The sequence below is a fragment of the Globicephala melas genome, chromosome 2 (genome assembly GCF_963455315.2).
Source record: "Globicephala melas chromosome 2, mGloMel1.2, whole genome shotgun sequence".
Classification (NCBI taxonomy): Eukaryota; Metazoa; Chordata; class Mammalia; order Artiodactyla; family Delphinidae; genus Globicephala; species Globicephala melas.
Genome location: NC_083315.2, coordinates 8405951 through 8431277, shown reverse-complemented (window position 1 = coordinate 8431277; position 25327 = coordinate 8405951). Strand labels below are relative to the sequence as shown.

At 44.2% G+C, this 25327-nt stretch overlaps 1 long non-coding RNA gene across 1 annotated transcript in view; it reads left to right on the top strand.

The window, feature by feature from the left end:
• Nucleotides 1-25327, top strand: part of LOC115840041 (uncharacterized) — a 51835-nt gene that overhangs the window by 11545 nt on the left and 14963 nt on the right. Inside the window, exon 2 of the long non-coding RNA XR_009560747.1 lies at nucleotides 16754-16902. This is a non-coding gene — a long non-coding RNA (uncharacterized lncRNA). The remainder of the gene's footprint in view (nucleotides 1-16753; nucleotides 16903-25327) is intronic.

Genomic DNA, 25327 nt, shown 5'->3' with positions numbered 1-25327 from the left:
GATAAGTATCAAAGATGTCATCATCATGCAGGAATTGCTTCTCCTCTCTTAGCAATACTGAACCTTCAGGACAAGTCACGTATTGTCTTGGACATTTGCATTTGTTAGCTTAGTTAACATGTCACAAACCCCACGATGATGACTCAGAGACGCTGTCCTGTCACACAGCAGAAGCTCAGAGCTGTTGCCATCCTGAGCTGGGTCTGGAGGCTGGCAGAAGACCTAGACGGATCTGCTGAGCCTTAATACCACTTTTCTGCTCTGACTCTCCAGGGCAGCAACACATGCTGCCTCTGAGTATATTTCGAGACTGCAGTGGGCCCTCTGTACCCACGGGTTCCGCATTCGCGGATTCAACCAATCGCGGATTGAAAATACTCGGAAAAAAAAAAGAAAGTTCTGAAAAGCCAAACTTGAATTTGCTGGGCACTGACAACTATTTACATAAAATTTACATTGTGTTAAATATTATAAGTAATCCAGGGATGGTTTAAAGTAGACAAAGGATTGTATGGTAGGTTATAGGCAAATACTGTGCTATCATTTTATATCAGGGAGTTGAGCATCCTCGGATTTTGGTATCTGCGGAGGTCCTGGAACCAGTCTCCTGCTGATACCGGGGGCGGGGGGGGGTGACTGTATATTTGTAAACTATATGTAACTTTTCGATTGAAGTCATAAAAATAAATGGTGCCCTCTCCCCAGCGAATTGCCTGCCAGTATTCTCAACAGCTGGCGCTGGAGAGTCAATCAGATGCCTCTTTGGAGAAAGGAAAAGTGGCGAGCAAGGCAAGGTGAAATATTCAGCCTTTGATGCTTTCGCCAACACAAACTAATGGGGTTCCTAGGACTCATTTTGGCAATAAAGGGTGACTGCAGAACACTTAGTAACAGTAAGAGGAAGAACAGGTGATACAAATGAGAAATACTGCTGCTAAATGAACCTGGATTGAAAGTAAGATTAATGAAAGTGGCTCTTTCTCTTGCTGCTTCTGTTTCTTTTTTTCTTGGTAAACTATATGAAGATGCCAAGGTAGATACCTTGGTTTATTTGCCTTTGCATTCCCTGGACTTCATGCATAGTTTGCAATATACATTGGTATTCAGATACTACCTTAATTAAGCAAATATTTCCTGAATACATCTGTGTGCCAGGTGCTGTGCTGGTCCTGCCCCGAGATAAGAAACAGGCAATTTCCATCCTGCTTGGTAAGCTTGATGGACGATGGGGTAAGGGCTTAGTGTCGCAGGCTTGGGAGGGACAGGAGGCTTCCAGGAGGAGGTGCCACTTAAGTCGAGACTGAAGGTCGAGTAGTGATTCAAGTAGGCTGAACTGAATGGGTGAATTTTCTTTGAAGCAGCTTAAAGCCACAGGGAGCAGGAAACTATTAGCACAGATCGTTCTTGTTTGAAATGGCAACCAACTGGTGAGAGTGGTAGCCTGTGTGTAGGAAACCAAAGGATGGGGACAAGGACGTATACCCTTTTACACCTTTTATTTTTATTTATTTATTTTTAAAATTTATTTATTTTTGGCTGTGTTGGGTCTTCATTGCTGTGCGCGGGCTTTCTCTAGTTGCGGCGAGCAGGGGCTACTCTGCATAGCGGTGCGCAGGTTTCTCATTGCAGTTGGTGGCTTCTCTTGTTGCAGAGCACGGGCTCTAGGCTCACAGGCTTCAGTAGTTGCAGCACGAAGGCTCAGTAGTTGTGGCTCGCAGGCTCTAGAGTGCATGCTCAGTAGTTGTGGCGCACAGGCTTAGTTGCTCCGCGGCATGTGGGATCTTCCCGGACCAGGGATCGAACCTGGGACCCCTGCATCGGCAGGTGGATTCTTAACCACTGCACCACCAGGAAAGTCCCTTACACCTTTTAAATTGTCTACGAATTTGTTTGAGTAATTAAAATGATTTTTTTGTACTTCTTGGCACCCCTTTGAGAAAATTTTAAAAAAGAAAACAATGAATTTATGTTCTAGATGGAAGGTCACCGCAGGGAACAGAACAGGGAAGGACATAAATGCATCCCCCTTCAATTGAGCAAAATTTGAGGATGCTGTAAACTTGACAGTGGTCTAAGGGAAGGGGCTGTGATTTCCAATGTGTGAGCGTGTTGTGGGCTTATCCAGCGTCCAAAGACAGGAGACCAGGATGGTGAAGCTGTTAAGAGTCAGGGAATGAATGTGAATGGGTTCATTAAAATCTTGGCAATTTTTTTTTTTAAAAAGGAAACCTCTAGAAACAGAAACAGGGAGACAATCTGGAAAAAGAAGAGAAAAGAAGACTATAGGAAATATGGCAAATGCATCCCCTAAGCAATTAATCCATTTCTTTTGATCCTTTGTTTTATATAATTGCTGCATTTCACAATGAGAAGCAGACAAAGGGCAGTTTTGATGAGGAATGTTTGTTCAGGTGACGAAGCAAATACATTTACAAGAGGGTTAGTATTATCGTGCGAGAGTGTTCAGGTGCGAATTTATTTTATTTTACTTTTGTATTGAGGTATAATTGATTTACAATGTCAAGTTAGTTTCAGGTGTACAGCAAAGTGATTCAGTTATATACATATTCAATAATATATGTATGCTCTTTTTCAGATTCTTCTCCCTTGTCGTTATTACAAAATACTGAGTACAGTTCCCTGTGCTATACACACTTCTGCTATATACACTTGTTGGTTATCTATTTTATATATAATAGTGTGTATATGTTGATCCCAAACTCCTAATTTATCCCTCCCCGCCCTTTCCCCTTATGGTAACCATACGTTTGCTTTCTACGACTGTGGGTCTATTTCTGTTTTGTATATGAGTTCATTTGTATCATTTTTTTGAATTCCACATATAAGCGATATCATATGGTATTTGTCTTTCTCTGTCTGGCTTACTTCACTTAGTATGATAATCTCTAGGTCCGTCCATGTTGCCGCAAATGGGAGATGTGAATTTTTTAATGGAGCGATTTATTTTTACTTTTTGAAATTTGTGTTAGGGCAGCATGTTAAAGAAAATGTAAGTCTTCTAAACCCAGTGCAAACCACGAAGTTTGCAGGGAGGGTACACGTGTTGGGTCAGGAAGGCTGCATTTGAGTCCTGGCTCTGTCACTCACTAGCTCTGGAACTTGGGAGATATTATTCAGTTTCTCCACATTGCGTCTCTATCCGTGGTATCGAGGTAGTAACCCACGTGAGGGGGTTGTTTTGAAGGTTGACGATGAAGTGGCGGCTCAGAACACCATCCTCATATTATTTCCACTGGGCAGGACGGCCAGAGTCCTGGGAGACCACCCAGCTCCTGGGTGGGGAGGTGGTTGCTCCGTAGTTCTGGAAAAAAGACGTACGAAGTGCAGGCAACCCACTGATCAGCGAGAAATTCCTGATGGCTTACTGGGCTGTTCACTTTCTCTGCAGCCTCCCACAGGAAAAGAGTCGGACCTCCGTAATAGGAACCAGAGAGCCCCAGACCCAGGTAAGTCACAGTTCGTTGAAACAGAGCAGTGGAACAGCTAAGGGAGGAAAGAGGGAAAATCCTCAAGAGAAAAGCAGACATGTCAAGAGGCTTTTACGGATTTGGGGGAGAGGGAAATTGGCAAAGGACGTTTCTGTGTCTGTGGAGGAGGGGCGAAGCATATTCTAGGTCTAGGTGGGAGATGACAAAAAGCAGAGGAAACACAAAACTATCAAATGTCTGCGGTAACGTTTTCGAGCAACTAGAGCAAGACGTGGGTGAATGAGAGGTCAAAAAAGGATTGTATGAGCGTATTTTTAAAAAAATACATACAAGAACGGGACTTCCCTGGAGGTCCAGTGGTTGAGACTTCACCTTCCAGTGAAGGGGGTGCGGGTTGGATCCCTGGTTGCGGGGCTAAGATCCCTCATGCCTCGTGGCCGAAAAACCAAAACATGAAACAGAAGCAAGGGCCTCCCTGGTGGCGCAGTGGTTAAGAATCCGCCTGCCAATGCACGGGACACGGGTTCAAGCCCTGGTCTGGGAAGATTCCCACATGCTGCGGAGCAACTAGGCCCGTGTGCCACAACTACTGAGCCTGTGCTCTGGAGGCCACGAACCGCAACTACTGAGCCCACGTGCCATAACTACTGAAGCCCACGCACCTAGAGCCCGAGCTCTACAACAAGAGAAGACACCACAATGAGAAGCCCGCGCACCGCAACAAAGAGTAGCCCCTGCTCACTGCAACTAGAGAAAGCCCGCACACAGCAACAAAGACCCAACGCAGCCAAAAATAAATAAGTAAATAAAATTTATATAAAAAAAAACCAGAAGCAATATTGTAACAAATTCAGTAAAGGCTTTAAAAATAGTCCACATCAAAAAAAAATCTTAAAAAAATACATACAAGAACACAAAGTTGGATTTATATTGTTTCAATGCCTTCATCAAATAAGTGACAATAAATATATCTTTTAATGTTATACAAACAATTTACAGGTGCTCTACAATGGGTTTGGGCCCTGTTAGAAATATTTGGAGGGAACAGCCCAGGTAAAAATATTCACATGGAATTTGTACTTATATGTGTCTTGGAAGGGCACTTAGCCCCTGTGGACCATCCCTGCTGGTTATTTGTACTGGCTTCTCCTACTGTCCTGTTGGACCTGATAATTCATATTTGCAAAACACTTTTGAAAAAAAATATCAATACATACAAGACAACTAGAGAAAATCACGTAAGGAAGTCACTTTCCGGGTCAAGGATCCGTAGGCGCTCCCCTTGTCTTGATGTTCAAGGCCTTCTATAACCTGGACCCAAACGTACTTGTCCAGTCTTGAAGTCAACTACAATAAATAAATAAGTCATGTATCAAACCCTTGTTGACTTGCTGTCGGGGTCTGGGTACCGAAGGGAGGAAGCCCCCACTGCCCTGTCATCTCACAGGGAATGCCATCCTCTGCGGGTAAGCCAGGCTGCCTCCAGAAAAAAAGAGAGCTGCATCCTCCCTTCTGTTAAGAGGTGAGAAGAAAGAGAATAGCTCAGAGGAGCACAAGTGACGAAGGCATTCCAGAAACTGCTCCCCTGGTGAAGGACCTGGGATTCTTCCTGTTGCCTTGGAAGTTTCCTCAAGCTTCTTCCCCATCTAAGTCCCACCTTCCTTCTCTGGCCACTCAACACATCTGGCCAACAGCCCTCCCCTCAAGGAGTTTGTAAGCTGGTAGAAGAGATTAAACAAGGACTTAGTAACTATGACAGCGGCCAGCATGTGGCAGAAGGAGTGCAAAATGCTACTGGAGAGAGGAGGAGGGTGGAAGAGGAGGGAAAGAAGGTACTAGAATGATTTTGAGAAGGAGGTAACATCGGAGATGGAAAAGCATGGATAGAATGTGGAGAGGTGGTCAAGTTGAAGAAGGGTTGGTTGAGAACCTTGCACGGCTGGATTTGGTACTTTTTTGGGTGTTAGTTTTCAGGTGACAAACCCAGAGAGAGTGATTTGGGCCATCCCGTGAAGAGCCTTTATTGGCAGGCTGAGAAATGTGTACCTAACATAGTAGCCAGTAGGGATCCATTGGAGGTCTTTGAGCAGCAGAGGGACACGGAACCGCGTGATCTCTGGGCTCAAAGGAACTTAAAGGCCTTTGGTTCCATCCAAAGCTTGACATCTCTGACTGTCAAGTCTAGACTTGGCCACTAGATCTCCTTGTTGTGAGGGTTTAATGAGATGACACTTGTAAAATGCTTAGCTCAGGGTTTGCCAGAGAGTAAAGCTCAGTAAATCTTGACTGCTGTTGTCAACATCACCGTACATTGGGTTATAATTTAGGAATGTTTTCCTTAAGCCTTCTTCCACATTTGTCCTGTAAGACTTTGAAGACAGCTATCCCATTCCTATTTGAGCTTTTTCTTCTCTAGACCGAATATTCTTGGTTTCCTCCACCACTCCACGTTCCTTTACCTGCCTGACTGTCTCCAGTTCTTATAAAATGTGGTACATAGGACTTCCCTGGTGGCTCTGTGGTTAAGAATCTGCCTGCCAAGGCAGGGGACACGGGTTCAAGCCCTGGTCCGGGAAGATCCCACATGCCTCAGAGCAACTAAGCCCGCAAGCCACAACTACTGAGCCCATGTGACACAACTATTGAGCCTGCGCTCTGGAACCTGCAAGCCGCAACCACTGAAGCCCGCGCACCTAGAGCCCATGCTCCGCAACAAGAGAAGCCACAGCAACGAGAAGCCCGCTCACCGCAAGGAAGAGTAGCCTCCGCTGGCCTCAACCAGAGAAAGCCCGCGCACAGCAACGAAGACCCAACACAGCCAAACAAACAAACAAATAAATAAATGCGGTACATGGAACCCGGTTGTCTGATCACAGCTGACCAGGGCAGACCCTTCCCTCCTCTCATTCTACAGAAGATGCCTGAAGTGGAAAAATAATTTAAGATTTTTTTGGGAGTCACACTCAATATAATACTGGCGCTCATCACACTGAACTGATGAACATAGTACTGATTTCAACTCCTAAGCCATTCCCGAAGGCACTACTGCTAAGCTATAACCTTTTCTATTCTCTCCTTGTACTTGGTCCCTGCAAAAGACCTCAGATTGCTTTATGATTGTTTCCTCTTATTGTCAGGAAAAATTGTGAAAGGCCTTGAAATGGGCAAAAAGATTACTGAGTTTCCATTCAGTGGATTGCTGGGTATCATCGAGCAGATTCTTCTGGGTTGTCTGGCTTTACGGGGGTCTGTGTCTTTCATTGTTTTTCACAGAACTGTTTTGCAAATATAAATTGTAGAAAACACATAGGAGTGATGCAAAAAATTCTTGTCCAGAAAGAGAAAAATGAATTTTGTCTGGTGGGCCTGCAATTGACTTCCACCCCGTGAAAGAGGCTGCGAGTCTTGCAGCGATTAGCAAATTATTTCAACATTTCTGATTGCTTCTATACTTTTCCTTTCTTTGGATTCCCCTTGGAGCCAGTTGTAATGTTTTACTGCCTTCATGGTTAGTTAATGAGTTAATTAATGGACACATGTTCATTTTATATTAGTATGAGAACCCTTATTCTTAAAATTATTTTTCAGCACTGATTTTCTTATCCCTTCACAAATTGGAAAGGCATGAAAAGGGCAGAAATGAAGACTGATCAAGCAATAGAGACCTCATTTTAAATTGACATGGATTGCAATTGCCAAGATATGGAAGCAACCTAAGTGTCTATCAACAGATGAATGGATAAAGAAGATGTGGTACACACACACACACACCCCTCCACACCCACGATGGAATACTACTCAGCCATAAAAAGAATGAAATTCTGCTATTTGCTGCAATGTGGATGGTCATAGAAAATATTATCCATAGTGAAATGTCAGAGAAAGACAAATACTGTACGTTATTACTTATATGTGGAATCTAAAAAATAAAACAAACTAGTGAATATAACAAAAAAGAAACATTCACAGATATAGTGGTTATAGACTATGCAGACCCAAGCTATGGTTATCAGTGGGGACAGGGATGGAGGGGGTCACGATAGGTGTAGGGGATTAAGAGGTACAAACTACTATGTATAGAATAAATAAGCCACAAGGATATATTGTTCAGCACAGGGAATATAGCCGATATTTTATAAGAACTGTAAATGGAATGTAAGCTATAACATTTTTGAATCTCTGTGTTGTACACCTGAAACTGACATCATATTGTAAATCAACTATACCTCAATTTTTTAAAAATTATAAGTTTTTTAAAAAAGAAAAGAGATTGACATGGGTCTACCAACCCATATCTTTTGTTAAAGTTGTTCAACAACTTATTAATCCACTGAACCATACCAACGTGCCTCTACTTACAAACAAGCTGTTCATAAGTCCATTTGTGCATAAATTCCACGTGATTAAGAGGGGTTAAAACTGCTGTCCCAGGACTTCCCTGGCGGTCCATTGGTTAAGACTTCATCTTCCAATGCAGGGGCTGCGGGTTCGATTCCTGGTCAGGGAGCTAAGATCCCACATGCCTCAGGGCCAAAAAACCAAAACATAGAACAGAAGCAATATTGTAACAAATTCAGTAAAGACTTAAAAAACCCAAACAAACAGCTTTTTTAAAAAACAAAAAAACTGCCGTCCCCAGGTGTATTCCCTCTAATGATGGATGCAGGTCTGACTTTGATAATTTTTAGATCCGTCATAGATTTCCTATTCCTTGCTCATTTACATTCGAATGGATACCCTTTGCCAAAATAGACCAGTTTTACCTGCACTAAAAGTCCTTAATGATCTTGTTGGAGAGTATTGAGTAGGAGAACTGTATTGCTTTGGAGAAGGGGAGTTCAGGGGTTGGTTAGTGGAAACAGAATGCGTTAAGTGAATGAAGTTAAGGTCTGTTACCAGCCTGCAGAAATAGTGCAGAAACAGCTAGGAGAACAAAGGTGGCTGCCATGATGACATTTTGGTCTCGAAGACAGTGAGACAGCCAAGATGCAGGTGGACAGAATGGAAGAGGGGCACTTCCTCACGCTAATGATATTAAAATGATAAGTAAACATGAATCTGGTCCTAAGGGAGCCCGTGTCTAGTGGATGCACCTTGGGAGAAGGACAGGAGGGTTTTGAGAGGATGCTCTTGAGCAGACAGAGGACGAGATCCTGGACAGGAAAGGACTGAGTCAGGAGAATGAGAGCTGGTGAAGAGGCCTGGGTGCTGGAGACCTTCTTGGGTATTACAGACTGGTATCCCGGGGTTGGTTCGGGTCTAAGGACATGATAAACCAGGATTATGCCTCCACAGTGCCTCGCCTTGGCCATCGCTACACTAAAGGTAAACTTAGAAGGAGCAGGATAAGTGAGGCAACAAATTGCAGTCACTTTGCAGGACATTGCTTAGCACTTACTGTATTCAGATTCACCACTCTTGACAGTGGAAGTGGCCATGCCCACTGCACCACAGTTGACGGTTGGTAGAGCCCCATCGTTGAGCTTTCACTCTGGACCAGCTCTGTTTGCATCGACGTGAGGTCTTCTGCTAAAATGCTTCTGGGTTATATCCACATCACTCAACCTTCTGTCCAAGGATGAGAGGCTTGTTAAATGACTTGCTCAAGTCCTGACCCAGTATATTTAGTACTTTTTCTAATTTACTGGTTTAGCCATAGAAAGAAATTAATCTTAGACAACACCTTAGAAAGATTATGCCTTAGAAAGATTAATTTGTCATCAGTGTGTAGGCTGTATCAGGAGGGTGCATAGAGAAGTGAGCATGGAATTTGAAGGAGACCACGCTTGCCAGTCGTTGTACAGATGACAGTGATAGTTGACAGTGTAAGATGCTACAGAGAGGATGAGGTGAGTGAAGGCTTTCAGACAGAGCAGGTGGAAGGTCACTGACGGTCCTGGAATCAAGGTAGAAACCACATTACAGGAAGTTAAGGAAAGAGTGAGTGGGGGGAGATATTTACAACAGGTGTAAACTTCTCTATCAATCAGATCGATATGAAGATGAGGGAAGAGACGAGATGGGTAGCATGAGTGGGAAGGAGGATTATTTGGGGGACTGGGTAGTTCGAGAACAGTCATAAAAAGAGGAAGGAATGAATGTATCTGGAAAAACTGAAGGTAAGAGTAGAGAGAGGAGATAACCATGGAGCAGAATCCTAGCGATGCTGGGAGGGGACATCATTAAGGTCACAAGTACCAGGAAGGAGGAACCAGGGGAAGGAAGGAGGATGTTTGCTCCTGAGAAGAGAAGAATAGGTGGAGAGTCAGGAAGACGTTGACGTAAAGCGAAGGTGTGTTGAAATAGGTCGCTTCAGATGCTCTCAGACGTTTTAAGGCAAAGCAGATCTGAGGATGAGGAATAGAGGGAGCTGGAGAGTCCAGTAACCACCTGTTCAGTTGCCTTAATTTTGCACTTGCTCCTTGATGCCCTCACGCCCTTGACCTTCCATTGCGTCCAGCCTGCTCAACCTTACCTCCTGGGCAACCCGATCACCTGTTCAAGTGTATCCGTGCGCACACCAGCAGCTGCATGAAGCTAAGGGGGAAAGCACATGAGCTGAGTGCACCTTTCAAAGGCCGTCAGCCCTGGCTGGAACAGTGATGTCATCTGTTCCCCAGAGCTGCTGCTCTGAAACTCCCCCGAGAGGAAGGGATGTGTAGGTGAGTCCATCGGGCTCTACTTTTCAGACCATAAGTATTTCAGATATTCTCTTTGGGGCTCTTGGTAATAGAATGGTTTTTAAAATTAACAAAAATAATGCTTTATAAACATAATTTATGTATATAGGTGTTTTAGAAAAAAAAGATTAAAAGCTGATTTGTTTTTCTTTTTTTTTGTTGTTGTTTTTTTAAAATTAATTTTATTGGAGGGAGCTTCCCTGGTGGTGCAGTGGTTGAGAGTCTGCCTGCCGATGCAGGGGACGCGGGTTCGTGCCCCGGTCCGGGAAGATCCCACATGCCGCGGAACGGCTGGGCCCGTGAGGCGTGGCAGCTGGGCCTGCGCGTCTGGAGCCTGTGCTCTGCAACGGGAGAGGCCACAACAGTGAGAGGCCCGCGTACAGCAAAAAAAAAAAAAAAAAAAAAAAAAAATTAATTTTATTGGAGTATAGTTGATGTACAATGTTGTGTTAGTTTCTGCCATACAGCAAAGTGAATCAGTTATGCATATACATACATCAATTCTTTTTTAGATTCTTTTCCCATATAGGCCATTACAGAGTATTGATTAGAGTTCCCTGTGCTATACAGTAGGTCCTTATTAGTTATCTATTTTATATATCATAGTGTGTATATGTCAATCCCAATCTCCCAATTTATCTCTCCCCCTCTTTCCCCCCAGTAACCATGTTTGTTTTCTACATCTGTGAGTCCATTTCTGTTTTATAAATAAGTTCATTTGTACCATTTTTTTAGATTCTACATATAAGTGATATCATATGGTATATGTCTTTCTCTTTCTGACTTACTTCACTTAGTATGATAATCTCTAGGTCCATGCATGTTGTTGCAAATGGCATTTTTTCGTTCTTTTTTATGGCTGAGTAACATTCCATTGTATATATGTACCACATCTTCTTTTTTTTTTTAATAAACATGGTTCTTTTTTTAAATCAATTAATTAATTTTGGCTCTGTTGGGTCTTAGTTGCAGGCACACAGGATCTTCCTTGAGGCATGAGGGATTTTTTCGTTGTGGCACATGGGCTCTTCGTTGTGGCACTTGGGCTTCTCTCGTTGTGGCCTGCGGGCCTCTCTCTGGTTGTGGCATGTGGGTTTTCTCTTCTCTAGTTGAGGTGGGCTCAGTAGTTGTGGTGCACAGGCTTAGGTGCCCCGTGGCACATGGGATCTTAGTTCCCTGACCAGGGATCGAACCCACGTCCTCTGCATTAGAAGGCAGATTTTTTACCATTGGACCACGAGGGAAGTCCCATGTACCACATCTTCTTTATCCATTCATCTGTCGGTGGACACTTAGGTCGCTTCCATGTCCTGGCTATTGTAAATAGTGCTGCCGTGAACGTTGGGATGCACGTGTCTTTTCGACTGTTTCTCATTTAACAAGTATTTATTGAGCACTGTCCTTGGTGCACAGGGATGCAGATTCCCTGCCTTCATGGGCTTCATGTTCTACTGAGGTAGTCAGGCAACAAGCAAGAACCACAACAACAGTAATAGTAATAATAATATAACAGGACTCTGAACCAAATTAAGGCAGAGTAAGAGTATAGAGGGTGTTAGCGCAGGGACAGTGGTATCTCAGGATGCTAAGATTACAGATAATTTGCCTTTTTTCTTCATGTTTTTCTCTATTTTCCAAATTGTTTACAATAAACATGCATTCCTTCTGTAATTAGAAAAAAATAAAAGCGATTTGGAGAAATGTCCTGTTAAGTGGCAGTGACAGATTATCAGCCTTCTGTTCACTTTCTCCCTTGCTCTTTTTTGACAAAGGTCTTTGTTGTTTACTGATCTTCTGTGTATGACTTGTGATTTTCCTGGGGAGAACAGGAAGAAAGAAAGGGCAGGTGGATTTACCGGCATTTCTTTATTTACCTCAGCCTGTAAGCAAAGTGCAAGAAACCAAACACTGATCAGGTCACTCTTGGGAGGAAGTGAGTTGGCAGAACGCTAAATGCAGCCCTGGGCATCTGCCGTCCCACCTGGTTGCCCCTCCTCCTTGGTTCTGTGTCCATCACTGCAGTTAAAGGGCACCGCCGCAACTGGCAGAAACCCACTACCTCCACCATGGGCCACAGGTCCCTGGGGACGATGGTTGAGTCCATAACTCTGGCTGTGACACCCCCGCCAGCAGAGCCTTTGTACCCACCCAGTGCCACCACGTGAAGGACACCCGCAGCCCCTGGCTTGGAGCTCAGGTGCCGGAGCCGGCTGCACCTGCCTGAGACTTGATTAGCCATTATCAAGTTCATGGAGCAAAGTCATGTAAGGGTGATAAATGGATAAGAAGCAGCTTGGGAATTCCGCAGAGAATCTTAGGGATTGAACCAACTGTAGGCTGGTGTTTTTAGAGAAAAACCACCAGGATATGCCTAGGAATCAAGATGCTGGTGTTAGGAGAGAGGGTGGAGAGATGCAGGGCTGGGTATGACCATTCTGTAGGTGCTGTGAAGTTAATCCTATTATATCTCTAGGTGTCTCTTACTAGGATGTAGATGTCCTTGGGACACGCTGGTTTTTCCTGATCTTTTTGGATACTCTCCAGAACTTCATCTCCCCTCCTAGTGGTTTATCAAAAAGAAAGCTTTTCATTCCGTAATTAGAGATAAGGATGAAAATGTAAATTCTGTGCTCTCGGTGCCAAGCTTAAGAAGACCTGGTCCCAACCCTCAAGGGAACAGCGTGATAAGAGGCCAGGCCGGGTGCTACAGGAGTGTAAAAAAGGGGCAAGAAGACGTGGGAGCAGTGAACACAGAATTTGGTCTCTAAATCCAGTCCCGCTTGGGTCACACAGCTCGAATTTTCATAAATCACACAATTCACATATGCATGAATTTTCAGAGTTGTTTTTGTAGAAATATTTTTCTTTGGGATGTCGTTAATTGAATCCATTCCACAGCTTATCTTTTCAGGAAAGGGGACCACGGTCTGACAGCCCGGGTCTCTCGAAGAATCCCAGTCTGATCTATCGCACGTTGGTTAAACTCAGTGGGCCCTTCAGGCCAGTTCATCAGCTCTTCTACCCAAACTGTAGGGTGCTTTGGTATGGAACTTTAAAAGTCACGTGGATCAACTAAACTGAATCCATGTATCATGTGAGTGAACTATAATAATATAATAAGGTTTTACATCCGTGATTAGTCTCCTACTGCTGCTGTAACAAATTACCACAAACCTAGTGGCTTAAAGCAACACAATTTATTATTTTACTATTCTGGAGGTCAGAAGTCCCGTAAGGGTTTTAGAAGGCTGAAATCAAGACGTTGGAAGCTCCAGAGAGAATCTGTTTTCTTACCTTTTTCTGGAGGCTGCCATCATTCCTTGGCTCACGGCCCTACTACTTTGTCTTCAAAGCACATCACTCCAATCTCTGCTTACGTCCTTGCATCTCTTTTCTCTGACCTTGACCCTCTTGCCTCCCTCTTTATTTTTATTGTTGTAAAATATATATAACATAAAATTCGGCATTAACCCTTTTTTTAAGTGTACAATTCAGTGGCATTAATTACAACCACAATGTAGTACAACAGTCCCACTATTTCCAAAACCCTTCCTCGCCCAAGCAGAAACCCTTTACGTGTTAAGCAATAACTCCCCATTCCCTCCCGCCGGCTGGAGTCCATTTGCTGTTTCTACGAGTTGCCTATTCTACATATTTCATGTAAATGGAGTCATGCAGCGTTTATCCTTTTGTATTTGTCCTTCTCACTTAATGTAATGTTTTCCATATTCATCCATGTTGTAGGATATTTTAGAACTCCATTCCTTTTGTGGCTGAATAATATTGCATTGAATGCATACACCACATTTTGTTTATCTGTTCATCAGTTGATGGACACTTGGCTTATTTCCGCTTTTTCCATATTGTGAATAATGCTGCAATGAACATTGGAGTATGTTTAAGTTCCTGTTTTCACTTCTTTCAGTTGTGTACCTAAGAGCAGAATTGTGGGATTATATGAAGATGCTACGTTTAGATTTGGAGGAGCTGCCAAACTGTTTTCCATGGTAACTGCACCATTTTACATTCCCACCAGCAATGCGCATGGGTTCCAATTTCTCCACATCTTCACCAACATTTGTTATTGTCTGTCTTTATGATTATAGTTATCTTCATGCATGTGAGGTGGTTTCTTGTTGTAGTTTTGATTTCTTTAATGACGAATGATGTTGAGCATCCTTTCATGTGCTCGTTGGCCAATTGTATATCTTCTTAGGAGAAATGTCTATTTAAATCTTGGCCCATTTTCAGTTGGGCTGTTTGTCCTTTTGTCATTGAGTTGTAGGAGTTCTTTATGTATTCTGGATATTAATCCCTTATCAGACATACAATTTGCAGATATTTTCTCCCACTGTCGTTTCACTCTCTTGGTAGCGTCCTTTGATGCCCAAAAGTTTTGCCTCCCTCTTGTAAGGATTCTTGTGATTGCACATAATAACCCAAGGTAATCTCACTATCTCAAGATCCTTAATTTAATCACATCTGCAAAGTCTGTCCCTTTTGCCGCGTAAGGTAATGTATTCACAGGGTCTGAGGCTAGGAGGTGGACATCTTTGGGGGAGCCAATATTCCGTCTACCACGATTCATTTCAAAATGTCTACAAAGTCAGAAATTGTGCATGTATTTGTGCAAAAAGATGTAAGCAAGCAACTGTGAAAGAAAGCAACCTGCCTGTGTGCAGCTGTCATTTAAGGCTTCTGCCCTGAATCCCCGTTTCACCCTGTGCTGGGTTACTTAACTTCTCTGGGCTACTGAACTTCTCTGTTCATTCTTCAGATGAGACCAATTGTCCTTCCTCTTTTCCTCCTGTGGGTCTTAAGGGTGAGCGATGAGTAGACCCAGTTGGGGCTTTTTTGTCATCTGCATGAACAGAAGTCCTAAATATAAAAGTCACTTTAGGGAACATCAAGAAAACTGGAGCACAGTGAGTGCCTAAATGCAAGCCAACAAATAAGGTTTATGTTTGGATCTGTATCAGAAGGAAAACTAACAGACCTAAGAAGATTAATGAGACCATGTCTCGGAAAACCTTTGAGCTCTTTGGAGGAAAAGTGCTTTGTAAATGCAAGCATTTCTACACCCCTCCTCACCATTTTATCCCCACGAGCAGCTGTGGTGCTTTTTATTCCTCGTACCTATCACAGCAACCTGTAATTATTGGAAGTAATAATTGTGCTTGGGTGGAAAGGTGGCAGAGGGCAAAGATACCTTGGTAAGAACATAGGACCAAATGCTGGATTAACATCAGGGGAGGGCCTGACCCACGAAGTCACAGAATCTGAAAAGACAGCTCTTTTCCTATGTTCCCAAAGCCTTCAAAATAAGTGTATGTACATTAGATAGAGTAATTTCACTAATAGGAATCTAGCCTAAAGAAATGCTCAGAAACACAGGCTGGGATATAAACCAAAGATGTTTGTCATCATTATTTGTAATTGAGAAAGACTGGAAACAACCTAAATGTTGCTTCCAACAGTTAGAAATAGGGAAATGACATCATGAAAAACCACGTAGTATTATGCAGCCGTTCAACACGTCGATGAATAATTTTTAACGATGTTAGGAAAGGAGTCTGATCAAGTGTAACAGAAAAAAGCAAGACTGATTTCAATACGAACTGTGTTCTCAGCAACGTAAGGTACTGATAGGTAGGAAAAAGGAAAACAGAAAACAAGGAATGCACTAAATGTTGCCACCTGTTATTTCTGCTTGGTGGAATTCTGGTTGCGAGTCCAGTGACCCAGGGAGGCTGGGTTCTTTTGCTTACTGGGTTGCCGTTTCCTGGGGATGAGGCTAACATGTTGGGTTGTTTTTTGATATTTGCGTTGCTTTGAGGAAGGATCAGAGAACTGAAGTATTAAAACAAAATTTAGGAGAAAACCATAGCTAACGAGTGCTGGGATTTACTGCTATAGGTGTTGTTTTTGAAATTTCCTTTAAAGGTGGTGAGAATGGAAATGAAGATAACAAAACATAGTTTCTCTGCCTCCTTGCTATAAATTTAGCTATTTCCGATAAGTTAAACAAAACATCTTTGATGGGCCTTGTGCTAACGCTGGATTCAGCAGAACCTCCTCGGTCATTTCCATACTGTATGGGCTGAATTGTGTCCCCCCCTCCTCCAAATTCATGTATTGAAGACCTAACCCCCAAAATTTCAGAATGTGACTGTATTTGGAGATAGGGCCTTTAAAGAGGTAATTTAGGCAAAATTGGGAAACATGGATGGGCCCTAATCCAATACAACTGGTGTCCTTATAAGAAGAGGAGATTAGGACTCAGACACCTATAGATTGAATGTTTGTGTCCCCCCAAAATTCATATGCTAAATCCTAGCCCCCAATGAGATGGTATTTGGAGGTGGGGTCTTTGGGGGTGATTAGGTCATGAGGGTGGAGCCCTCATGAATGGATTAGTGCCCTTATAAAAGAGACCCCAGAGAGCTCCATCACCCCTTCTACCATGTGAGGACACAAGGGAAATGGCTGTCTATGAACCAGGAAGTGGGCCGCACCAGACACCAAATCTATCCTCATCTTGATCTTGGACTTCCAGCCTCCAGAACTGTGAGCAATGCATTTCTGCTGTATACAGACCACCTAGTTTGTGGTATTTTGTTACAGCCGCCCAAACAGACCAAGACAGACTCATACAGATGGAAGACGATGTGAGGACACAGAGAGAAGGCAGCTGTCTACAAGCCAAGGAGAGAGGCCTCTGCAGTAACTGACCCTGCCCACACCTTGAACTTGGACTTCCAGCCTCCAGAACTGTGAGAAAATACATTTCTATTGTTTAAGCCCCTCAGTCTGTGGTATATTGTTATGGCAGCTCTAGCAGACGAATACACATACATATATATTTAAATGTGTTTATGTCAAGTGTTGAGGATCCCAAACACCGCAAGACAGCAATAGTTATGGAGCAGTTAGCGTTAGGAAGATGGGTGTGTGCTGGGGTGGTGCGTGGAGATGAGTATGTGCTTAAAACTTGTATTGGGTTGGCCAAAATTTCATCTTTAACATCTATGGAAAAACCCAAACAAACATTTTGGCCAACCCAATATTTAGTAATGAAGGAAGGAGGTGCTGATTTTTTAAAAACTGGAACTTAAAGTAAGTTGCCCTCCTCAAAGTTGGGACCAGAGAAAGGAACCCTGTTTCATTCTCTTTCTGTTGGTGTGAATGTCACTAGGGCAGGGCCCCCTAACCAGGAGGAGCCTTGGCCGTGCTCACCCAGAACATCTGACCCAGGTCGCATAGCTGAGGTCAGAGTCCTTCCCACCTCAGAAAGGGCCCTGAGGGGCTTCCCTGGTGGCGCAGTGGTTAAGAACCCGCCTGCCAATGCAGGGGACACGGGTTTGAACCCTGGTCCGGGAAGATCCCACAGGCCGCAGAGCGGCCGGGCCCGTGAGCCACAACTACTGAGCCTGCGCTCTAGAGCCTGCGAGCCACAGCTACTGACTAGAGCCCGTGTTCCGCAACGAGAAGCCACCGCAATGAGAAGCCCACACAATGGGAAGCCCACGCACCGCAACGAAGAGTAGCCCCCACTCGCTGCAACTAGAGAAAGCCCAGGTACGGCAATGAAGACCCAACGCAGCCAAAAATAAATAAACAAAAACAAGTAAATTTAAAAAGGGGGGTGCTGAGAGGTAGGAATACTTCAAAGGCAACGGCGATGGGTCAACTTAAATGCCACCTGGAAGGGGGGTTTAGGAAGCGGGCTGCCTGCTCACTGCTCTGGGGCCTGGGCCTCCCTGCCTCTAAAGGATGCATTCAGATCTGGGGATGCTGCCTCGAGGTCAATCTAAGGTCGCTCACCCTCTCCCAACCGCCCAGGACTTGAGCCAAAACGACACTTTGCATCCTTGTTGTTTGGCCCTTCCTGCTTTCTGTCCACTTCAGTGACCCAGGCCTGCCCAGCGCCGACACTGGCCCCTGGGTTCCTGACAGTCTGGGATGTGTTTCTGAGTGAGGGAATCCCCACGAGTGGTTTGCACCTTCCCTCTGCCAGCCAGCTCTAACTTTGCTTCATGAATAAGAACTTCTGTACACCGTGGTCCAGCCACCGTGTTTTCCCAGCTGCAGGCCTGGAGTTTCCACGGCTTTGGTACTGCTTCTGCTTGAGAGGTTTAATTGATAACATAATGAAGCAACTTAAATACAGCCCAGTAACTGTCTGTCTCCAAAGCCAGGAACTGCACATCTCCTCCCCAAGCCTACCTGTCCTGGGATTGGGGCCCTGACCTGGCCTCCTGGGCTGGCGGAGTCCACACTGTATCCTCCTAAGGACCAGGAAAGGGACCATGGGTGATCCCGGCCTTTTCACATGCAGCAGGAGACCCTCCGGTACGTGTTTCCTGGGCATATCTCTGGTCATAGAACAGTTTCCTCAGAGATGATACAGTGATCGTCCCTGGATGGTTTCTCTTCACTTCTGCAGTGCCAGGCTCCATGCTGGGAAGTGATGTTGGAATACGGTGAAAGGCCAGGACCTAGCTGCTTGTGGGCTGTAAATTCAGCCTTTCATTTTAAAAATGAGTGTTTTATTGTGAAACGTGTATTCTTATAGCTTATGACATAATCTCTGTTGGCAGGTAGTACAGTATGTTAAAAAAAATAAAAATAAAAAATAAAGCTTAGGCTCTGGAACCAGACCGCTTGAGTCTAAATCCTACCCCAGCCAGTTAGAAGCTGTGTGAGCTTAGGTTTGTTCCTTAACATCTCTGGTCACTAGTTTCCATGTTTGTAAAATGGGGTAGATAATGTCAGACCTACCTTAAAGACTGTTGTGAAGGGTTATATGAGTTTTAAACAAGGAAAGCACTTAGATCAGTGCTGGGCATAGAGAAAGCATTCAGTAAATAATAATAAGTTCTTTTTTATTGTGGTAAAATGTACATAACATAAAATGTACTATTTTAATCATTTCTAAGTGCACAGTTCAGTGGCACTAAGGGCATTCACATTGTGCAGCAGTCACCACCATCCACCTCCAGAACTCCTTCATCTTGCAAAACTGAAACTGCACCCATTAAGCAGTAACTCCCCATCTCCCTCGTCTCCCAGGCCCTGGTAACCATCATTCGTTCTATGAATTTGACTGTTCTAGGTTCCCCATATAATTGGAATCACACAGTATTGTCCTTTTGTGACTGGTTTCTTTTACTTAGCGTCATGACCTCAAGATTCATCCATGTTGTAGCCTGTGTCAGAATTTCCTTCCTTTTTAAGGCTGAATAATATCACTTCTACGTCTACACCACGTTCTGTTTATTCATTCATCTATAAATGGACATATGAGTTGTTTCCAAGTTTCCGCTACTGTGAATAATGCTACTGTGAACATGGGGGTACAAATAGCTGTTGGGGTCCCTGCTTTCATGGGGTACATACCCAGAAGTGGAATTGCTGGATTCTATGGTAATTCTATGCTTAATGGTTTTAGGACCAATCCTACTGTTTTTCACAACAGCTGCACCATCATTCTCATGGTTTTAAACACTATCTACAGGCTGATGAATTCCAGCTTTATATCTATAACTTCATACTTTTCCTGAGCTGTAGGTAGACTACGCAATTGCCCACTTGGTCTTTTCAATTAGATGTTTCACAGGCATCTCGAGATTAAACACGTCCCAAATTGCACTTCTTACCCCACCCTACTCTTCCTCATTTTGGTAAATGACACTCATTAAAAATCTGGCTGCTCAAAATGCAAACCTTTAAGCGGGACCAGCTACATAATTTGCCAGACCTGGTGCTAAATGAAGATGGGGGGAAGCCAAATCCCCCTTCTTACAGTTCTGTGCCCCAATCCCCAGTGGACCGGCCGCCCTGGGGGATCGCAGCCTCCGTGCTGGGATGTGCCCAGTACCTGGAACCATGGTGGCCGAGAGCCACCCTGAGGTCCCCGCCAACCCTGGGTGGGGACGGCTGTTGGCACTGACTACACCCCCATGAAGCTGGCCGTGAATCCTTCAATGAATCCTTTTTTTAAAAAATATCTTTATTGGAGTATAATTGCTTTACAATGGTGTGTTAGTTTCTGCTTTGTAACAAAGTGAATCAGCTATACATATACATATATCCCCATATCCCCTCCCTCTTGCGTCTCCCTCCCTCCCTCCCTATCCCACCCCTCTAGGTGGACACAAAGCCCCGAGCTGATCTCCCTGTGCTACGTGGGTTGTTGTTTCTTAAAGGTAACTTGGTGATATTTTATTTATTTATTTTTATAAATTTCTTTATTTTATTTATTTATTTTTGGCTGTGTTGGGTCTTCGTTGCTGCATGCGGGCTTTCTCTAGTTGCGGTGAGCAGGGGCTACTCTTCGTTGTGGTGCGCGGGCTTCTCATTGCGGTGGCTTCTCTTGTTGCGGAGCACGGGCTCTAGGCACGCGGGCTCAGTAGTTTTGGCTCGTGGGCTCTAGAGCGCAGGCTCAGTAGTTGGGGCTCATGGGCTTAGTTGCTCCGCAGCATGTGGGATCTTCCCGGACCAGGGCTCGAACCCGTGTCCCCTGCATTGGCAGGCGGATTCTTAACCACTTCGCCACCAGGGAAATCCCTGTGCCACATCTTCTTTATCCATTCATCTGTCAGTGGACACTTAGGTTGGTTCCATGTCCTGGCTATTGTAAATAGAGCTTCAATGAACATTTTGGTACATGGCTCCTTTTGAATTCTGGTTTTCTCAGGGTATATGCCCAGCAGTGGGATCACTGGGTCATATGGTAACTCTATTTTTAGTTTTTTGAGGAACCTCCATACTGTTCTCCATAGTGGCTGCACCAATTTACATTCCCAACAACAGTGCAGGAGGGTTCCCTTTTCTCCACATTCTCTCCAGCATTTATTATTTTTAATGATGACTATTCTGACCAGTGTGAAGTGATACCTCATTGTAGTTTTGATTTGCGTTTCTCTAATAACTAGCAATATTGAGCATCTTTTCATGTGCCTATTGGCCATCTGTATGTCTTCTTTGGAGAAATGTCTACTTAGGTCTTCTGCCCATTTTTCTTTTTCTTTTTTTCTTTTTTTTTTTTGCGGTACACGGGCCTCTTACTGTTGTGGCCTCTCCCGTTGCAGAGCACGGGCTCCAGACGAACCCGTGTGCCCTGCATCGGCAGGCGGACTCTCAACCACTGCGCCACCAGGGAAGCCCTTCTGCCCATTTTTCGATTGTGTTGTTTGTTTTTTTCTTATTGAGTTGTATGAGCTGTTTGTATATTTTGGAAATTAAGCCCTCATGAATTCACAACACTTTGAAACCCGTGTTTGTTTCTGTGTACTTGTCAGGCCGTTTTCATTTCTTTCCAGTTCTTTCTCTTCTTTCCTTTTTATAGCTTCTACTTTCCCTTTAGGGTCCCCATTTCTGCTCTATTGTCTTTTTTTCCTTCTCTTCCTCTTAGCACAGGTGATAGTTCCCACATTAATTTGATTCAACATCTTTCATAACAGAAACACAGGCCAGTCAAACATGACACAGATAAAGTCTCAGTGAAGTTGAACTAAGCAACAGGATCTCATGGTCAATGTCATTGGACTTCACATAGCAGGAGGGTCTCCCAGACACAGAAGATCCCAGGAATTGCCTGGAACTAGAGAGGACAGCCCTGGGGGGGAGTCCCAGGGGCCGCTTGCTCAGTCTCTTGTCCTTCCTTCACTCTGAGTGTTGACTTCACTCTTCCCTCTTGTTACAGCCCAGATCCCTGTGCCTTTTGTTCATCTGGTGAGAAACATTATTGCCATCAATACTTCCATAGGCTTTATTGAAGAAACCAGGCAGATTGAGCTAACCTGTCTTCATCCCAAACTCAAACAAACCACTGGGGAAAGGATTCCTTGGCTCAACTTGGGAACGAGACTGTTGAGTGTCTCCAATGTGCCAGGCACCTCTGGGTGATGAGGATACAGTGGAGAACACAACAGACACAATTCTTTTTTTTAAAATTAATTAATTGATTAATTAATTTTTGACTGCATGGGGTCTTCGTTGCTGCCTGCGGGCTTTCTCTAGTTGCAGCAAGCAGGGGATACTTTTCGTTGCGTTGCGCGGGCTTCTCATTGCGGTGGCTTCTCTTTGTTGCGGAACATGAGCTCTAGGCACGTGGGCTTCAGTAGTTGTGGCATGTGGGCTCAGTAGTTGTGGCTCGTAGTCTCTAGAGCACAGGCTCAGTAGTTGTGGCGCACGGGCTAGTTGCTCTGCGGCATGTGGGATCTTCCCAGATCAGGGTTCGAACCCGTGTCCCCCGCATTGACAGGTGGCTTCTTAACCACTGTGCCACCAGGGAAGTCCCAACAGACACAATTCTGATGTCATGGAACTAACATTCTCTGACACTGCACTTGCCATATGTTTATTACTAAATGCCTATCAAGAACCAGGCTCTAACCTTATACCAAGGATACAGTGGGTAAAACACACAAACATAACAGCATATGGTGATAGGTTAATTCATTTAGTCAATAGTCTGCATTTCTATATGAACCTACAGGAGGGGGGACTTGATTTGGTTTGAGAAACTGGGGAAATTTTTTTTTAATGTGATTTAAATGAACCTTATTTTTTTACAACAGTTCGAGATTTGCAGAGAGATCGTGAATGTAGTTCAGAGAGTTCCCATCTATCCCAAACCCGTTTTCTCCCATTATGAACATCTTATATTACTGTAGCACATTTGTCACCAGTAATGAGCCTATACTGATACATTATTATTAACAGAAGTCCATGCTTTGTTCAGATTTCCTTAGTTTGTACCTGATGTTCTTTTTCGTTCTAGGATCCCACACTGTAATCATCATGTCTACTTAGGCTCCTCTTGGCTGTGACAGTGTCTTGGATTTTTATTGTTTTTGATGACCTTGACAGTTTTGAGGACAGCTAGTTAGGTATATTGTAGGTTGCACCTGTACTGGAGTTTTCCTCATAATTAGACTGGGGTTATGGTTTCTGGGAGGAAGACGACAGAGATAAAGTGCCGTTTCCATCATGTCATATCAAGGATACATCCTGTCCACATGACATCACTGTTGATGTTGCCCTTAACCATCGGGCTGACATAGTTTGCATCAGGTTTCTCCAATGTGAAGGTCTTTCCCTCCCCCTTTACATACTGTAAAGCAGCTGCATTTTAGGGGGGAGGGTTGGTATGCTCCACCTCCTTGAAAATGTGTTTTGTTTTTCATGGCTTTACTGACGTACAGTTTACATGCCACAGAATTCACCCATTTTAAGTGAACAGTTTGACGCGTTTTACTAAATTGATATAGTTGTGCCTGAGGAAAATGGTCTTGGAGCTGACAGCCAAAGGATGAGGAGGATTTAAATAGGCCAGGACGGGGCTTCCCTGGTGGTTCAGTGGTTGGGAGTCCGCCTGCCGATGCAGGGGACACGGGTTCGTGCCCCGGTCCGGGAAGATCCCACGTGCCGCGGAGCGGCTGGGCCCGTGAGCCATGGCCGCTGAGCCTGCGCGTCCGGAGCCTGTGCTCCTCAACGGGAGAGGCTACAACAGTGAGAGGCCCGCGTACCGCAAAAAAAAACACACACAAAAACAATAAATAGGCCAAGGCAGGGAAGGACTGTTCTAAGCAGAGGTCACAGCATGCGCTAGCCCCTCAGGGGAGGAACCTGGGGGAGTCCTGAATCACCTAGGAAGCGTAGACTGTGTCACGCTCCTTCCCTGAAAATGCTTCGTAAATATTTTCCCCAGAACACTTAAAAGTCAACAGCATTTTATTGCCTGAGTGTGTAAATTCCAGTTCTGTGAAACACGTGTCTGTCTAGAACAACTCCATCCCTGTTGGTTTATCCAAGGTTTTACTGTAACGATGAGTAAATATTAGGATAGTAAAATTCAGAATGGTCCCTGTGCCTACTCTTAAATCTCCCAGTTGCTGGATACCTACTGACGTCTTAGGATCCACAACCGGAGACCAAGGCAAGTGGTATTTAAAATGTGCACAGGGTTACTGAGAAGCTGGGGTAACCAGTTATGAAGCCAAGCGCCCTAAGATGGGGAGGAAAGGAAGAAAAATATAGACTTGAAAACGTTAGTGGGATAAGGTGGATTTGGAGCACTCATGTTGGAAGGAAGGAAGATATACAGGGAAATGCAGAGATTATTAGGGATATGTTGAGACTGACCAGGCGCCCAATTTTCCTCTTCATTAGTTATGCATAGCTCCCATCGCCAGGGTTAGGGTCCTGCTGAGGCAGACCTTTCTCATTAATGACCCAGTGGAATAAAAGGTTCAGGGGAGCCCCCAGGTGTCCCCAGAGGGAGGGATTGGGTCTGCCCAGTGCTTAAGTTTGTTCTGCAGTTTAATACAACACTGGCCTAAAAGCAGAGGAGCCCAGTTAGGACCAAGCAGCAAAGTGCGCGAATGTTGAGAGGGTGGTGGGAAGAAACACTGACAACTGAAAAAATTAAAAGCAGAAAGTACTTGTCAGAGAATTCAGCCAAGTGAGGACAAAGGCCAGCGCCCAAACATGAAAAGTTGGGTGTTTACAGGTGTACTTTGGAATGTTGCGAGTTTGGTTCCAGAACCCTGCAATAAAGCGAATATCAATAGATTGAGTTGCACACAGTTTTTGGTTTCCCAGTGCATGCAAAAGTTATGTTCACACGCTACTGTAGTCTGTTAAGTGTGCTATAGCATTGTGTCTAAAAAAATACTGTCCGTACCTTAATGAAAAAACACTCTCTTGCTCAAAGTTACTAACCATCATCTGAGCCTTCAGCAAGCTGTGGTAGTAACAACACAGATCACGGATCACAGATCAGCATGACAAATATAATGATAATGAAAAAGTTTGAAATGTTGCAAGAATCGCCAAAATGTGACTCAGAGACACAGAGCGAGCAAACGCTGTTGGGAAAATGGCACCGATAGACTTGCTCGATGCAGGGTTGCCACAGACCTTCAGTTTGTAAAGAATGCAGTATCTGCAAAGCACAGTGAAGTGAAGCACAATAAAAGGAGGTCTGCCTGTCCACAAACATCCAAAAGAGAAAGAATATTGAAGAAGGATTCATCGGTAAATGTTTGGCCATTAAAACCAGAAATCACTTTAGGCATTTCAAACAGAGAGGGATTTAATATAGGGAATTGAGTCATAAAACTGGTGGAAGGGCTGGGAGAGCAAAAAGGCAGAAGGTGGTATTAACCAGGGGTCAGAAATGCAGGGAGC